Source organism: Macrotis lagotis, chromosome 3, assembly GCF_037893015.1.
Source record: "Macrotis lagotis isolate mMagLag1 chromosome 3, bilby.v1.9.chrom.fasta, whole genome shotgun sequence".
Classification (NCBI taxonomy): domain Eukaryota; kingdom Metazoa; phylum Chordata; class Mammalia; order Peramelemorphia; family Peramelidae; genus Macrotis; species Macrotis lagotis.
Window position 1 is genome coordinate 3,887,609 of NC_133660.1, and position 18,851 is coordinate 3,906,459.

The 18,851-nt window shown below is 39.7% G+C and overlaps 1 protein-coding gene across 2 annotated transcripts in view; it reads left to right on the forward strand.

The window, feature by feature from the left end:
• The first annotated feature begins 1,972 nt into the window (after positions 1–1,972).
• The window catches only part of BMPR1B (bone morphogenetic protein receptor type 1B), a 465,626-nt gene continuing 448,747 nt past the window's right edge, over positions 1,973–18,851 (forward strand). For both annotated transcript variants that reach the window (XM_074228071.1, XM_074228070.1), the window contains exon 1: positions 1,973–2,042. The gene's annotated coding sequence lies outside the window, so the exon portion shown is untranslated. The remainder of the gene's footprint in view (positions 2,043–18,851) is intronic.

The window sequence follows — 18,851 nt, forward strand, 5'->3', positions numbered from 1 at the left end:
ACTCCAACCCCTGGGCATTCCCTCAGTTTCCAGTTCCCCCAGGCTCCCTACTCTTGCTATCATCCTTAATTCTTGACTCAACTTACATATCTGCTCCTTTACCAAATCTCTTCATTTGACCTTTTGCAGGACTTTTTAAAAATATTCCTTCCTCTCTTCTTATAGCCACTAGTAAGGTGACAGATCATCATCTCTTTTTATTTGTATTTTTACAAATATACTTCCATTTGCTCTCCCTTTCTTGAGTCTCTTTACCCATTCTCTACTCAACTACCAAAGTGACATATCCATTGATTCTGAAGGTATATTAATTTATATTTATAAAAAGTTATAAATATTTTCAAACTTCCTGGAGATAGTGAATATGGTTATAAATGGTACCTATAATGTGATGGAACAGTATTGCTCTATTAGAAACCAGGAGGGAAAAAAAGAAAGCAGGAGGGATGGGAATGCAGGGAAGCCTGGAAGGATTTGCATGAACTGATGCCGAGCAAGATGAGCAGAACCAGAAGAACATTGTACACCCTACTAGCAACGTGGGGGTGATGATCAACCTTAATGAACTTACTCATTCCATCAGTGCAGCAATCAGGCACAATTTGGGGGTATCTGTGATGGAGAATACCATCTGTATCCAGAGAAAGAATTGTGGAGTTTGAACAAAGGCCAAAGACCTTTAATTTAAAAAAACCCACTATCTTATTATATAATTTTGTTATCTCTTATACTTTATTTTTCTTCCTTATGGATATGATTTCTTTCTTACCATATTCAACTTAGATCAATGTATACCATGGAAGCAATATAAAGACTAACAGACTGCCTTCTGGGGAGGGGGGGGAAGTGAGATTAGGGGCAAAATTGTAAAATCAAAATAAATAAATGAATAACTTTTAAAAAAGAAATGGTACCTGTATGTCCAAAATTCCAGAGGAAGTCGCCGGTGATTTGATTTGAACTAAAAGGCAAGGACAGGAGAAAAAGTGACCATCATTTCTGAGGAAATTGCTCTGAAAGTCCCATGTTAAAAAAAAGTCAAGATTCAGTCAATGCCAGACCTCATCTGTTTGAAAGCTATGGGTAAGGGAGTAAGTATAGAAAAGGCTAAAAACGAGAGAAGGCAGAAAAAAGAAAATTAGCAAGACTTAGGTCCAATTAGGTTTCAATTATAAGCACACAGAGATCTCCGTGTGAGGTAGAAAGAGCTGGAACCACAGAGCCCCGGCCAGCCGGTATCGGAGGCGAGCACCATCAGCACTCATGTTACTGGCCAAGTCACACACGTAGGAAATGGGCAGCGAAGGTTCCAAAAGAAATCAAACATGCCAGTGGAGAAAGCTGCATCCTGGAGCACATCAGGCACGGTCTCTCTCAGCACCCTGGTGGCTTCACCCAGCTTCTCCAACCCCTGATGATTGTTGTAACTTGGAGGAAAAACTCCAACCAACTCTCTCCCTTTACTGACTCATCTCGCCATGTCGTTGTAAGAATGACATCAGCGTTTTGGAGGGTGGTGAGAGCTGAAAAAATGTTCCCGGGGAACCGCTTTCATGTGCACGGAAAGGGGTCTCCCCCCCCCCAGGTTTAGGTTTTAGGGGGCAGGGGCAGTGGGGGAGACTTCCCAAACGAGTGAAGCCAGGCTCCTTGCAAGGGGACGTGAGATGGGGCCTGGGTTCGAGTTCGGCCCTCGGAAGGGAAGGACTCCCTCACTTCTCCCCGCAGAGGCCCCCCACCGCGGCGCATGCAGCAGGCGCCTACTTGGTGGCCGCGCGGCCGCCGGGCAGGGGCCGGCCCCCCGGGCCCCTCCTGAGCGGGCTCGGGCTCGCCCCCCTGCCGCCGAGCCCCGGCTCCCCGCCTCACTCACTAGTGGGAGCTGCAGAGGGCGGGTTTACAGAGAGGCGGGCGAAGCGCGGGGCACCGCGGGCCACAAGCGGCCGTGCGCGCCCGAGGCGGAGGGTCGCAGCGGCGCCGCCTGGGCCGGGCCAGCCGGGCCGGGGCTCTGCCAGGACCTGGGGCGAAGGCGGCGGCGGCGGCCACAGGTAGGAGAGGAGCCCAGCGAGTGGCGCGGGCGGCGGCGGGCAGGAGCGGGCAGCCGGGGGGACCGGGCAGCCCGGGGGGGAGCGGGCAGGGAGCGGGCAGCCGGGGGGACCGGGCAGGGAGCGGGCAGCCGGGAGGACCGGGCAGCCCGGGGGGAGCGGGAAGCCGGGGGGGGGGAGCGGGCAGGGAGCGGGCAGCGGGGGGGGGGGAGCGGGCATCCCGGGGGGGGAGCGGGCAGCCGGGGGGGACCGGGCAGGGAGCGGGCATCCCGGGGGGGGGAGCGGGCAGCCCGGGGGGAGCGGGCAGGGAGCCGGCAGGGGGGGGGAGCGGGCAGGGAGCGGGCAGCCGGGGGGGGAGCGGGCAGCCGGGGGGGGGGGGAGCGGGCAGCCGGGGGGGGAGCGGGCAGGGAGCCGGCAGCCGGGGGGGGGAGCGGGCAGGGAGCGGGCAGGGGGGGGAGCGGGCAGGGAGCGGGCAGCCAGGGGGGGGGGAGCGGGCAGGGAGCGGGCAGCCGGGGGGGAGCGGGCATCCCTGGGGGGGGGAGCGGGCAGCCCTGGGGGGGGGAGCGGGCAGCCCGGGGGGGGAGCGGGCATTCCGGGGGGGGGGAGCGGGCAGGGAGCGGGCAGCAGGGGGGGGAGCGGGCATCCGGGGGGGGGAGGGGCAGGGAGCGGGCATCCCTGGGGGGGGAGCGGGCATCCCTGGGGGGGGAGCGGGCAGGGAGCGGGCAGCCGGGGGGGGGGGGAGCGGGCAGCCGGGGGGGAGCGGGCAGCCCGGGGGGGGGGTGGAGCGGGCAGCCCGGGGGGACCCCCAGCCCAGCCCCTGCGCCGCCGGGGCTCCGATCTCCCGGGCCCGGGGACGCTCGCGGGCGGCAGGGCGCCCCCGGAGGCAGGGCCGGCTTCGGGGCGCCGCGGAGACAGGAGTTGGGGCTCGGGATGCTCCGAAGCGGGGCTGAGCCGGGCAGCCCGCGGCGCGGGGCGAGGCTCGGCCGGGTTGGCAGTTGGAGTACTTGGCGAAGGGGGTTTGGGGGGGGAGTGGGCTCATGGGGGGCAACCCCCCCCTTCTCCCGGCCCAGCCGGCGAGACGTGCGCCACGAGGGAGGGGGTGCAGGAGAGGAGAAGGGGCAGAGGAGGAGGAGGAGGGAGGACGAAGGCTTCGGGTCCGAACAGGATGGGCAGCTAGGTGGGGTCCAGCCCGGGAGGCGGCTTGGGGAGACGTGCCCTCACCGTGGGGCGACGGGAGATGGGGAAGGCAGGACCCTCGGGGGGGGGGGGTGGAGGAAGAGGAGGAAGGGATGCGGGCTCTGCCAAGAGCCACCTGCGTGCCCAGATCTCCGAGCAGGACCCCGGGCGGCGCGCCGACGCGTCTCCCCACCTCACACCCCTTGCCCCCCACCCGTCCTAGCCAATCTGGCAGCTCCGTCTTTCTCTGTCTCCCCACCCCGGCGGCCCCGCCGATACCCAGCCCGACTTGTGCCGAGTCTTCCCAGTGGCGCTTGGAGATACCAAGGCAGCTGGCCTTCCCCTGCCAGGGTCCTGGAGCCGCATTCCGCAAGGAAAGCTTTTCCAAAACAAGGGCAAGCCAGGTAGAAACCGGGCTGGAGGATTTCCCCTGCTTAGTTGTCCGGGGCTCCGGGACGGGCCCATTCAGGGGAGGCCAGGTCCCACGAAGGGGTGGAGAGAAGAAGCAGAAGGCTGGCTCTAAAGGGGGCTCAGAGTCACACGCTAGTAGCATAAGGCAGGGCCCAGGCTTAAACAAAAGGCACACCGGATAGCTTATGGGGAAAAAGAGCAGAACCCCCCAGATCCCCAAACCATTGGGGTAATTGAGGACATGGAGGCAAAATTCTTCTGGAAATCTCCTTGCTGTCTTCACATGATAACCTTCTGCTTCTTTATCCTTTCATATAGTCTGAACTTCTCCAGGGAGTATTTCTTGGGGTTAGCGGGAGGGTAATCGTTCCCATCCAGTAAAACACGGGTAGAGCAGAAAATAGCCCGGTTTCTTTGGGCTTTGTAGCATGCTTCCAACTTCTTTAGTCTCCATTGGTCGAGAATTATTTTGGACTGGAAAGAAAATCGGGAAAAGATGTAGGACTTAGTTAAAAAGAGGAAACATTCCAGGGTTTGGGAAAACTCAAGAGAGCCTGTCCTATTGAAATTTCTTATAAATGTGTGTGTTTATGTGCATATATGTGTGGGTGTAGATGTAGACATATTTGCATATGTATATATACATGGACTCAACTTCTAAATGTTTTTAATATTTTGGTTTTTGATTTTTTTTGTTATCTTAATTTTTTTCACATAAAAATACTTCCTTGACTGGTTTGGAAAACCAACTTGCCCTGCTTTCTGAGTGGTAGTCACTCCTAGACTACTGTCGATTTTTTTTGGAGGGGGGGTTATTTTATGATTAAAAATCAAAATGTTAATTTCTGTTATTTAATATTAATAGGTTATATTAATGAAATATCAATGAAGGGGGGTTGCCATCTGTGTCTTTCAGTTGTCCACAGCAGGTGGAATAAATTTAATAATTATAGCTTAGCTTTTGAGTGGAAACATTATTTTACTTAGAATTTCTTTTAACGTTGGTTTGTAACTCTAGTGTTTATAGATTGTAACTGCTAAATTATTGCATCTCTAAAAAAAGTTACTCTCACATCAACATTCCTCCTTATCTGTTGCTGGAAAAGAATAGTGCTCGGAATAATTGAAGTAATATTTTCTTGTTCCCCTATAGCCCCTGCTCCTAGCAGATGTACCTTCCTAGTTTTCTTTGTGTGAAGAGGGGCAGTATTAAGATGAGTTGTTCTTTCCCGAGATGCTTTTGGCTCATGGCAAGAGGAGCTGATTGATTGATCATATGCAGACTGTTGAAAATTGCTTTTATTATTCAAAAAACCTATAATCAGAAATTGTAGACATGAAACATAGTTTAAGTCATCCCCTGTGGTGAGGACAGTTGTGATTTTTATCTGAACTTTGAATCCTGCATGAAAGAGACTGATGAATTGCTATTAGACTAGAAATGTTTTTTTGTAATGGTGGTAAATTACTGATTAAATGTGTGCAAGACTAAAATATGTAATATAATATTCTCTTTTACTTAGTAAGGCACTAATTGAAATAAGAGACTTCCTTTTTAGATGATATTCAGAAAGAGCAAAATCCGTCGGGATGCTTTGATGGCCAGTGGTCCTTAAGATACTTTTCCTGCAAATTAGCTTTCAGGCAAATAGGAGTGAATATATCTGGTTATAAAATAGAAGCAAATATTGATACAACTAAATTTTTTCTTCTGATGCAAAACAATAAAAGCCTTGTATTGAATTTACCCATTTGGAAGTGCTGATCTATCATCCTTAAGCATGAAACCATCTTTGCTATATTTTAGTTAATTATCAAGAAAAATGAGCTAAGCATCATTTGTCACAGAACAATATAATGACATTTATTGACAGTTGAAACTCTAAGAAAGTTCTTCATACATTTGGAATTTCTTTGCAAATACACTGTATAATCCAATAAATATCTTCTTAAACAGAGTCCCCTGGGCATAATTGAACCTTTTCTTAAGTGACTTTCTCAGTTAAACTGCCCTCACAGATCTCAAATGCCCTTAAAACCTATTTAGTCCAATGAGGGTGCCAGTCCTGTGCTTTGAGTTCTTGTGTCTAGTGTTATAGTTTTTCTATTGGTTTTTATCATTATCTCACTGATAGTTTTAGTGTAAGTCTATTCTGCTAAGTGCTAAGAAAGCAGATAACAAAATTTCTTAGAAATCTCGAGGCCCAATCTGGAGGTAAAATATATGAATATTACCACAGCTGGATTCCCCCCCCCCTTCTTTTAAAAAATATTTATTCTTCCAACTACATGCAAAGATAGCTTTCAACATTCATTTGTGGTAAGGTTTTGAGTTCCACATTCTTCTCCCTCCCTTCCTTTCCTCCCCTCTCCCCTTGACAGTGAGTAATCTAATATAGCGTATACATGTATAACTACGTTAAACATATTTCCTTATTAATCATGTACAACAGTTGTTTTCACTGCTGAGGGGCATTTTTCAATTCCAATTTATGAGTTTACAACTGTTTAATAGTTGAAGTTACCAAAAGTTTGGCTCCTGGTTGAGTGAGATAGTATGATTGAGTAAAAACATAAAGAAATTAAGATGCTGCTATTAATAGATAAATTCATTTATTAATGTATTTTATTTGTAGAATATTGTTCTGAGAGAATAGTTACAGTTTTGTTTAAGCACAGAAAACCAGAGCCATGCTTGGTGGTGTGGGAACACAAAGAAAAGAAAGGAGGCAAGAAACTTTAAGAAGGAAGAATTAATAGCAATTGGTGAATTATTGGGTATGCAGTATTAGGATATTAGAGAAGGGGAAGATAAATTGCAGGTTTGGGGGTTGTTTGACTGTGGGAATGTTGAAGGAAATCCTTTTAAAGATGGACAAATGGTTTTGTGCAGAAGAGAAATCGTCCTTAAACATATTCAGTTTGAGGTGACAATGACAAGTGCAAGGTCTAAGTAACTGGAGTATAGGACTGGAACCTAGGAGAAAGTACAGTACTAGCAAGGTAGATTTGGGAGTTGTCTACATAAAGGTGTCAGGTGAGATTGTAAGAATGGCTTATTTTCCTCAGGAATTTCAAAAATGGTGGTTCATTAATACCAAGGGGTTTGGGGATAGTTTTCAGGGGGTCTGTGAACCTGAATGGGTGAAAGTTACATCATTATTATCCCTAATCTCTGATGTAAATTTAACATTTTCCTTATGAACAGAGGTAATACAACATTATTCTGAAAAAAAGGGGTCATTGATTTCACTAGACTGTCCAATGTGTCCATGACACAAAAGGGTAGGGGTGTGATAAAGATGGGGATAGTAGAAAGCAGAGGAGTGATCTTTAAGGTATAGCTACATGGAATTGCCAAAGAATTGTAATTATCCTGAGCAAGCTGGATGGAAAATTCCTATTATTTTACTTATGAGCGAAACGAAATAAATGCTGATCAATCTGCTAGTGTGGAACAAAAATGAATGGGGCAGTATTTAAATGCTATATCAATAAGCAATTCTTAACCAAGTTAAATGGGTTTTAATCATTGAATTATTACCCTGAATCAATTTTGGTCCTATATTTTTGTTACTTAATTTTTTTTTATTTAAGAAAATGGGGTAAAGTGACTTGCCCAAGGTCACATAGCTAGGCAATTATTAAGTGTCTGAGGTCTCATTTGAACTCAGATTCTCCTTACTCCAGGGCCAGTGCTCTATCCACTGTACCACCTAACTGCCCCATTTTTGTTACTTTTTTAAGCATAAAATTTTATAGCAGCAAATTATGAAATAATGTCCATTTCTCAGTGGTTTTTTTGGGGGGATCTCATGTCACATTTTTGTAGTTCAACAGTTATGTGTGTGTGTGTGTGTGTATGTGTGTATATATCAGAGAAGAATAAATCTGGACATGTTATTTCATCCTTATAAAGATATTTGGAAGGAATTTATAAAAAATGATAACAATTACACCTGAGGATTTTTGCATAATTTTAAGGTTTGCAAATTATTTTACATGTTATAGTATTTGAATATCAAAACAGTGCTTTGAGGCTATTGCTATCATTAATTAGCATTTTACAGAGGCAAAATTCATACTCATCATCCTTTTGCCAGATTCCAGCATACTATCTACTAAATCATGATGCTTTGAATGTGTATATTGGTATGGTTCTAAAGTACACATATTTATGTGTGTGTGTGTATCTATATCTATCTATCTATCTATCTGTCTATCTATCTATCTATCTATCTATCTATCTATCTATCTATCTATCATCCAATTCTTATGGGTTGCAGGATTCTGGGCTTTGGGAATCTGGGGTGTGTAATGAGATACAGGAGAATAAAGTATGATGTTTATTAGATTGAGCTGTAAAAAAATTGGGAAAGAAAATCCCAATCTACTGGAGATCCCACCTCTAAGCATCTGCTTGCCAGTTGCCCATTTTAACACAGCATGTTTGTCAGAGACCAAGAGTTCTGCAGAATGGTATATTCTTGGAACAAAAAGAGAAGATGTCAGTGGAAATCTTCAACCAAGCTATATATAGTTAGATGTATGGGCACATATTTCATCATTTGCTAATTTCCCTCTTCTTTATTACTTACATCTCTCTGATACTTACAAGTTGTTTCTCTTATCATATCCTAGGAAAACATGCACATTCAGGCAACATCCCCTTTTTGTTTTTTTTTAAACTGAGAGAAACCTTTCTGAGGCAGATGACTGATAGAGAGAAGAGATCTAGGTCTCTAAAGGCTTTTATGGTTATATTGTTTAAGAGATACATTCACCTCTTTTATTTTTCTATCCCCCACTGTACTTTACCTAGAGAATTGTGATGATCTAGCACTTGAATTCAGCTTTGTGCTGATCCCCAACCAGGCAGCAGCCATAATAATGAAAGCTGCTTCTGTCCACTTGACAGATTCTAAAAAGTTTTATAATTTTTTGTGGATGGAGATTTAGCACTATTCGGTATCATTTTTGGAAAAAATTCTTGAAAATTGAAGATTCGCTCCATATTTTGCCCATATGCATACACACACACACACACACATAAAATTTTCAAATATATCACTTCATAACATAAATTATGGGAGTATCTTGAGATAAAGAAAAATCTTAGCCATTTTGGTTGCAGTAAAATGGAAATGTATATAAAAACAAACCTTTTATTGTAGTCAGTTTGCTGATTTACAAGTCTAAAATATGTTCCAGGAAAGTCTTTAATGATGGTGTCTTTATCTAAATTAATCTCTCAAATGTAATGTTCACAGCCATACACAAATGATATCAAATCTCAACTACCACAGCTTCGTTGACTAATGCACATTTAGCTGTAATGATGGGGAGGGTTAACTTAAAAGTCTTACATTCAAAAGCTGCTTATTATTCTGTACTGAGATTGTTGTATCAATTTGACATTGAAAGTTGAGTAGATGCTATAGTTACTATTTCTCTAAGGCTTGAATTGTCTTTCTATATGAATTAGGCAATGGTTTTGTTTTTAGAAATGCCTCTTCCGCTTCTATAGTTTGCCAAGAAGGGCAGCTAGGTGGCGGAAGTGGATAGAGCACTGGCCTTGAAGTTAGGAGGATGGGAGTTCGAATTCCATCTCAGACACTTGCCATTTACTGTGTGACCTTGGGCAAGTCACTTAATTTTGATTGCCTTGCATCCAAGATACATCTCCAGTTGTCCTGATCCACATCTGGCCACTGGACCCAGATGGCTCTGGAGGAGAAAATGAGGCTGATGACTTAGCACAACACCCCTTCACTCAAATCCAATGCACGTGCTTATCATGACATCATCTCCTGATGTTATGGTCTTCTTTGAAAATGAAGGACAAACATTATTATTATTATTATTATTATTATTGCCAAGATATCTTACAATTTTCAAACAGGTTTTACATCCTACCTTCTCTAGATCAGAACTATTGGCTTTCCTTTTCTTTTCCCTTGTCTGAATGTAAAATTATGCCTTCTACCTTTCTTAGCACCTATCTGTGTTTAAAAATATCTATTTGGTGAATATGAAAAAAGGAAAATCTTAGAGGGGATGAGGGAAAACTGGGATACTAATACATTGTTAGTGGAGTTGTGAACTGATTCAACAATTCTGGAGAGCAGTTTGTAACTATAGTCAAAGAGACATAAACTGTGCATATCTTTTTATCCCACAATACCACTACTAGGTTTGTATCATAAAAAAAAGGAACAAAGATCCACATATACAAAAATATTTATAGCAGCTCTTTTGGAGGTGGCAAAAAATTGGAAATTGAGGGGATCAATTGGGAAATGACTGAACATATTGTGTATATGGATGTGATGAGATACTATTGTTCTGTAAGAAATCTTGGACAGGTAGTTTCAGAAAAGCCTGGAAAGCCGGAAATGAACTGATGCTGAAAGAAGTGAGCAGAACCAGGAGAACACTGTACACATTAACAACAACATGAGGGTGATGATCAGCCATGATAGACTTACCTCTTCTCAAACAACACAAGGATCAAAGACAATTCTGGGACTTGTGATGGAAAATATCATCCACATCCAAAGAAAGAACTATGGAGTCTGAATGTAGACCATAGCATACTATTTTGACTTTTAAAAATTTGTTTTGTTTTCCCTTTTCTTCTGCTTCTTCTTTCACAGTGCAACTAATATGGAAATATGTTTAACTTGATTGTACATGTATAACCTATATTACTCTCTATCATGGGGAAGTGGGAAGAAAGGGAGAGAGGTAGAAGAATGTGGAACTCAAAATCCTTCAAAAATGAATGTTGAGGGGGGCGGCTAGGTGGCACAGTGGATAAAGCACCAGCCCTGGAGTCAGGAGTCCCTGGGTTCAAATCCGATCTCAGACACTTAATAATTACCTAGCTGTGTGGCCTTGGGCAAGCCACTTGCCTTGAAAAATCTAAAAAAAAATAAATGTTGAAAACTATCTTTACATGTAATGGGAAAAATAAAGTAAAAGTGTTTTAAAAACAAAACTATTTTACCTATTTACCTTTTCTCTTTACTCCTAAAATTTTCTCTAGAACTTTTTTTATGACATACAAATTGCTATCTATGCTCATTTGTGATTTGACTTGCCTTCACAGTATAATCTATTCATATATAATCTATATCAGTGTGATGAAACTGATGACAGATGACAAAAATTTACATTGCAAGAACAGTTTTTATGTAATGCTTGTTCTGTGTAATCCTCAGTGTGGTGCCATGAATGGAGAGGCAGTGCTATGTAGTAGGATAAGCCCTGGGTTTGAAGCACTCCACTTTTGACTCTTACTAGTCGTATTACAGAATCTCTCCAAATCTTTTTCCCCCATTTAGAAAATGGAAAACATCTATAAAGAATTTCGTAGTAAATTGTCATCATCAGGGATAACTTAACCTCCACGTTTCGGTGCTAACATTACTGTCCTGGATGTTCTTTTTTAAAGAAGTAAAGAAGGCATTGAAGAAGAAAAATATAGAAACTACCTTGGGATTAAATGTGGAAGAGGAGGAGCTCTTTATTGAAGGCAGTAAAACTTGGAGGTTATCAAGGGACAGAGTCCTAAGATAAATGCAATATGAGAATTTATCAAAATTTGTTTTAAAAAAATCAGATATTATTATTATTACCAAAAAAGGTGACTCAAAGAATAACAAAAACCATGAATTTATATTCCCATTTTCTCATTTCTTAAAAAAAAAAAGTTTTGAGACTAGTCTACACATACTTCAAGGGTTTCTTTGATTAGGTCATGAGAAATAAATATTCTTTTCAGACTATTTTGCTGAAAAATTTGGAAAATATTAAAGACTAATTAGCTTAATATTTGCTGAATAGAGTAAAATACTATCCCAAAGCCCATGCTCGGGCAAGTTATCTGATGTACATTGTTAAATCATAATACATTTTTTCAAAGATGTAACAGATTTTGTTTCTCATTCTTTTCTTGCTAATCATATGTGAATACTGAGTTTGCTTGTCAAATTGCCCTGTTTGCTTCTGGGTATTTTTGGATGCAAGCAGACTTTTTTCCATTTTGGATTATGATATTCTAATCTTTTAACTGAGAGATAGCTATACTCATTTCGGATTGAGTTTTTCCCTTGAAAGTGATTTTATTTCTCCTGGCTATGTAGGTTTTTTTTCATTCTGACATTATTTGATTTGAGTTGATATTTCTTGGGAAGTGCAATTTAGAGTTTCTGCCTGCTAACATGAATTTTGTCCCCCTGTTTTTAATATTTTAGGGGTGATTTTCCCTGCATGATTTGCTGAAATATGATAATAAGGCATCTCTGGAAGATCTATATTGCTTATATCTGTAATGCTTATATTATCTCTTTGCATTTTAACTTCACATTCAATTTCCTTGACTTTCATGGATCTCATAAATTTATTTCTTTTGATCTTGATCAATTAATTTTTCTTCCTCTTCTACTTTTTCTTTTACAAATCTGTATTATCAAAGAATCTTTCATTTTAGAGAATTTTTCTGTCATTGTTCTCAAATTATCAGCTGTCCTTTGACTTTATAATTTCCAGAGCATTCTAATTTCTAGTATCACTTTTTAAATTTGATTTTCAAATTCTTTTATTTCTCTTTGGAAATATATTTACTTGTACTTTCTGCATTGTTAGTTCTGTGAAAGTGATTGAATTTATTATATTTTTCTATTTCCTTAGAGGATTTTTTGCCTCCAAATATTTGTTAATTGTGTTGATTTCTTTTTCTGTTTCAATTACTAATTTTTTTCATTAGTTACTTTGCAGGATTATTGAATATCCTTCCTCAACTGAGACTTTGAGTCTCTGAGAGTACAGAAAAGACAAACAATAAGGCTGTGCAATGGGACACATTTTTGATAATTTAAACAAATCTCATTTCATAGAATAAGGCTTTCTTTAAATATAAGGTGTTAATATTTTCTAACAAAATAAATTATGAACTAAAAAAAAAAAGAAAAGACAAACAAAAAGATACCCCATAACTGAATTCAGATTTTTTTTGGAGATGAAGCAATGAGTTAGCCATTCTAGCAGTAACACAGCGTGTTTAGAAATGTTAACCTCTTTTACTTTTTTCCCATACTTGTTGGGAGTTGTAGCCTTTCTCTTATACTTGGTGCTTTCATTATTTTTGTGAGGGTCATTTCTTGTCATTTTGAAGTGTTGGTAGAAATAGCTAGGACTAAGTACAACTCCTTAACTATCTTTCCAAAAATCCTTCAATGCTTCTTCTAATATACTGAAGCAGTCTAAAGGGTTACTTACCTCTTCTTCTCTGATAAATAAAGACCAGGAGAGGCATTTTATGGTCAATTATGCCAGTATAATACATGGTAGTTACATAGTAAATCTCTTGGTCTTCTGAGTAATTCTCCCCAGGTCCTAATTAATTCTGTTTAAATTACTTGAAGGATATGTATTGAGGTTATTTCTGTGCTCTGGGTATTGTATCCCTCATGCCAGCAGCCAAATTAATGAAAAATTCACTAACTTGCTATTTTGGGGCAGTGCTTTTCCATAAGGGAAATTATGTGACACCACAGATCAGCAGTTAAATGAAATTAGTTGGGGGGGGGGGAGAATTTTTTTAATTTCTTTAAATAAATTTAGTTTAATAAATATTTACTTTTTATAGGAGTGGCTAGGTGGCTCAGTGGATAGAGCACCGGCCCTGGAGTCAGGAGTCCCTGAGTTCAAATGTGACCTCAGACACTTAATAATGACCTAGTTATTGTGGCCTTGGGCAAGCCACTTAACTCCATTTGCCTTGCAAAAACCTAAAAAAAAAAATTTACATTTTATGCCATGCTGTAATTTGCATTGATCATTCAAACTAGTAGTGATTTCTTCCTCAGCTGTGTGTGTGTGTGTGTGTGTGTATTTAGAAAATATGTTCTACTTTATAGTGTGATTATCATTTGCATTGCTTACTCATAATTTTGTGCCCTAAACACAATTCTTTTCATATTCATTAAATTAATGAATGTATCATTTTTGTAAAGCTTTGAATCCCACGTTTTTTTCCTCTCCCTTCCCTGTTCCCTCCCCTTGACATTGTACACTTATGACTATGTAAAACATTTTTCTGTTTTTAATTTTTTCCATTTTAATGTTGAAAAGAAGAATAAGAACAAAAAGAAAAAAATCCACGAGAGGGAAAAATATAAAACAAAACAAATTTTTAAGTTGAAAATAGCCTACTTGGTCCGCATTTAGACTTCATAGTTCCTTCTCTGGATGTGAATGGTATTTTCCATCAAAATTTCTTTAGAATTGTTTTGATTATTATACTGTTGAGAAGAGCAAGTCCATCATAGTTGAAGAGGGATGTATCATGTTTTTTTTTAGGTTTTTGCTAGGCAATGGGGTTAAGTGGCTTGCCCAAGGCCACAGCTAGGTAATTATTAAGTATTTGAGACCGGATTTGAACCCAGGTAACTCCTGACTCCAGGGCCGGTGCTTTATCCACTGCGCCACCTAGCCACCCCAGGGATGTATCATTTCTAACAGAAAATCAGAATTCTAACAGGTCCTAATTAGGAGTGATATATGATGTTATAATTAGATTTCTTTCTCTCTTCATTTCTTTCAGATATATTTTGATTTGGGACTTAGCACCTGTACTTAACTTTTTAAGAACTTAGAACACTGCCTTTGTTTAATTCTTCGTCTGTTATCAGCATTTTAAAATGATATTATAATATGAAAAATATATATCTTCATTTTTTTAAGAGAAGGCACATAACTACTTTATCATCTGTATTAAACAAAGTCTTTAAAACATTTCTTAAGAGGAATAAAAGATACTTGTTATTTAATATAATACATTTGGTGTTCAATGGGAATGTACCAAAGTGCTATTTCTGGAATTAATTTAGATTAAAGAACTTGGTATTTTGCTGCATTATGTTCAATTATATTTTTAAAAATATTTTTCAATGATTTTTATCCACTACTTACTTTAGGGTTTGAATTCTTGAAACTTTTATAGGAAAATGCCTTTTAAATCTGCAAATTTTATTCATGGAGCAATGAATACATTTCTCCTTAAATATCTCCATGAGAAATTATTATCTTGCCTGTTACAATTTTATGAATTATTAATATAGTGACAATTTTTTATTATAGGGGAATGTTTTACAGTCCTTACAAAAATTGTTTACATCAGCTTGGAAGGATGCCTCCAATTGAGGCATCTTTGGCACTATTTAGTTTAGCATTTTTATCAATGATTTGAACAAAGTCTTCAATAGCATTTAATTAAGAGGAAGGAGACTTCATTCCATGTCTTATGAAGATAAATGGAAGGAATTCAGGGAGATCTTTGGCCTTGAGAAGAGAAGATTATGGGTGGAATGGTATTCTCTGACTTCAAGAATTTGGAAAAAGAATTGGACTTAAATGAATCAAAGACCTAGAGCTATAAGGGACTTCAAAAGTCATCTACTCCATCTTTCTCCTTTATACATAAGAAAACTGAGAAATAAGAAAGTTATAATCTAGCCATTATCATATATGAAATAACTGTCCTTTGACCACAGAGAAAGGGATCAGGAACAGTGATTTTAAGTTACATAGAAGAAACGATCCCAGGCTTGATATCAGGAGGGGGGAAAGTACTATTTTTTATTTGAGTAAATTTAGAATAGACAGCCCTAGGAGTCATTGGGTTTCTCTTCATTGATGGCCTTCAAATATTGACTGGATGATCACTTAGAGGTTTTATCATAGTGGAGATAATTTTTCTGGTATGGGTTTGACTAGATGGCAGGAGTATAGCAAAAGAGAGCAAGGAAGCATTTTGAAAGGAAGGAGAATTATACTCTTTAGTAAAGTTTAATCCAAACCAAGGGAATGGAAGTTACCAAGCAGGCAGTGACAAATTCACCAGTGTTCTTCATTTTTGAAGAGGACCAAGACATCAAGGAGGTAATGCCATAACATGCAAGTGAATTGGATTTAAGTGAGGAAGGGCTGTGCAAAATCACCAGCCTCACTTTCTCTTCTGGAACTATTTGGGTCCAGTGGATAGATATGGATCAGAATTACAAATTCATCCCAAGGTCAATGAAGATTAAGACAGATTGGAGGAGGCATTGCATTTAATGATAAGGAGGTACTAGTGACATTGAAGAAAGCTAGATTGAGTAGCATAGTAGGAGAATAGAATGAAAACACACAGCAAAGAGAAGAGCAAATGTAAGGGAAGGAGGAAGATAGGTGACTCTAGAAATTGGGCAGTGAAGAGGAGAGAGGGAGAATGGACATCTCGAATGAATGATAGTATCAAAGGAAGGTTAAAAAAACTTAGAAGAGGGGCGGCTAGGTGGCGTAGTGGATAAAGCACCAGCCCTAGAGTCAGGAGTACCTGGGTTCAAATCTGATCTCAGACACTTAATAATTACCTAGCTGTGTGGCCTTGGGCAAGCCACTTAACCCCGTTTGCCTTGCAAAAACCTAAAAAAAAAACTTAGAAGAGTCTAGTTGCACATAATTTTCTCAAGGAAAGAAAAATAAGGAGATTTAACTTGGTTGGTGATTTTTTAGCTATAACTCCTATCATTCTAAATCCTCTCCCTACCTCATCTCTCAGGGTTTCTTTTTCACTCGGAACTACTGTCTAAAGGGAATAAAAAAATTACAGTCCTTATTTCCATAGCTTGTCACATAAACTTCACAGCATTCACTCTTTGACTTTTAAATTGGAGACACCAAGGAAGGGGATTTAGAGGTTGCAGGATATCATGTGATCAAATGTATTTTCAGCTCCAGTACACACTTTCTTTGATATACAGTTTAGAACCTACAACAGTTTTCTTGGTATAGATTTCCACTGAAGCCCACCATATTTGGTTTCATTTGTGCAGCCATTAATCACTTCTTGTGATTTGATAGCTTTTGTTTGTGCTTCATGATACTAGCTTAACCCTATTACCATAGGTCCTTTAAAAAGCCTATTATATGAGCTTCTCTTTTCACTGTATTCTTTCAGACCTAAAAAATATGACATAATTGAGCCAAGGAATATCATAACTCTTTACAGTTGAAATTTGAAACTGAGTTACTAAATATTTTTGTAGTAATGGTTTTTTCCATGCTAGTTTTTGAAGGAAAATGAAAAGCAATTTTAGTTCTGTGGTTCAATTTATGAATAAAACAGTGTAAAATGAAGTATAGAATGTTAATAATATGAGCAGGGAAAGTTGGTTAATAGATAATAGTATTAAAAGCCAAATATGCTATCTCTTGGGGGTGGCATTAAGGTATGGATTTAGGAGAGCATGGTTTTCTATAAAGACAAGAGACAACCTTTCAAAATAAACTCATTTTTTGGACTATAACTTTTTATGGCGTTTTCATTTGAGAATTTAGGCAGACTCTTTTGCTTATGCAAAACAAATTCTTAATATTTTCTACATAATAACTTCTTTGGAATTCCATAATTCTTCTCCCAAGGATATAGTATCCATCAAATTCATGTATACTTGAATTTGATGAAATTTGTCTATACCATACATTACATTGGTTATCAATCATATACTCTATGTCTTTGTTTAGATCAAATTTGACCTTTATTTGGAAACTGCCCACCACTTTTGGCCTTTGAGTTGTTCTTTTAACTTATTTATTTGTCTTCTCCAGAACATTATAGGGATGATATATGCTTAATGATTGATTAATGAATGAAGTTGATGCAATCCAATAAATGTTTATTTAATAATGTACTGTGCTAGATAAAGACAGAATGACAAAGTAGTCTTTTTCCTGACCTTATCTTCTCATGCAACATATGAACAATTAGGTAGATAACTGATGATTTAAATAGTCATGGAGTACAACAAAGGCGATCAGGAAAGGAAGTAAGATTTTTCTTTTGTGCCTATTAGATTCATATTACAAGGTTTGCCCTGGTATTTTAGCTTGTCAAGACTTCTCCAGTATTGGTTACATCACCCAGTGCATTAGCTATTCATTCTAATTTTGGGTCATGGGAAAATTTGATCAGCTCACTATCTTGCTTTTACCCAAGTCAGTGTTAAAAATGTTAAACTGTACAGACCCAAGTACAGATCCCTTGGTGTCCATTTTCAGAATCATTGATAACTTTCTTTCAATTGGATCATTTATTTGGGTCCAAATCTGTTTAATTATAATGTGGTCTGGCATATATATCTCAAGTCTTTCAACAAGAATAGCAAAAAATACTTTGTCAAATGTTCTACTAAAATTGAGGTAAAGTGTGTATATATATATACATATATATATATATATATATATATATATATATATATATATATATATATACAACTCATCTCGGACTACTGATTGAATCATCCTGTTAAAAACTGAATAAGGTTAGACTGGCATGAAGTGATTTTGATAAAACCATTTAGCCTTTTGAAATTACTTTTCCTTTTCTTCATATTCACTAAGAATCTCAATAACAATTTTTCTGGAATTTTGCCAGTTTTTGAAATCAAGTTCACTGGCATTTGGTTTCCATTCCCTTCCCTATTCTGGAAACTGGAATGATGATTGTTTATGTCCTGTCAAGTCTCAGCTTTGGATCACTCCCACCATTATTCCTATACATGTGCTGTTGAATGAAATTGGGAAAAAAAATCTGTGCAATTTTCTCCTCTACAAATTTATATAACAGAACCCCAACTGTATTCTCATTGCTGGCAGGCAATTCTTTTACACTTCTCTAATTTCACTCATTAACCTACTTAGTATGGTGACTCTTCCAAACCTTTGCATCCTTTTTCGAACCTTCCATGGCTTTCCTTTTCTCAACACTCACAGTTAATCATCTTGACTTGTATTTTACTGAAAAACATTAATTTATTTAATAATAGCTTCCTATTTTTTCCTCCACTTTATCTCATCACTCAGATTCTGCTATTATCTCCCCATTCTCCCCTGGCTTATACCAAGAGGTGGGTTTTTCCTTTGTCAAGGCAAATCCTTCTATCTGCCTAATGAGCCCATTCCCACCAACCTCTTCCTGCAGATTGCCTCTGTTGTCATCTCCATGCCTTTGACTCCTTCCCTACTGCCTATGAACATCTGCATGTTCTCCCCCCATCTTGAAAACCTTTCTTTGCCAGTATACCTTTTCTGCCCTTCGTTGCTCAACTTTGTAAGATTGTCTATAATAGGTACCTCCACTTCTTCCTTCTCCAATCTGACTTCTGACATCATTCA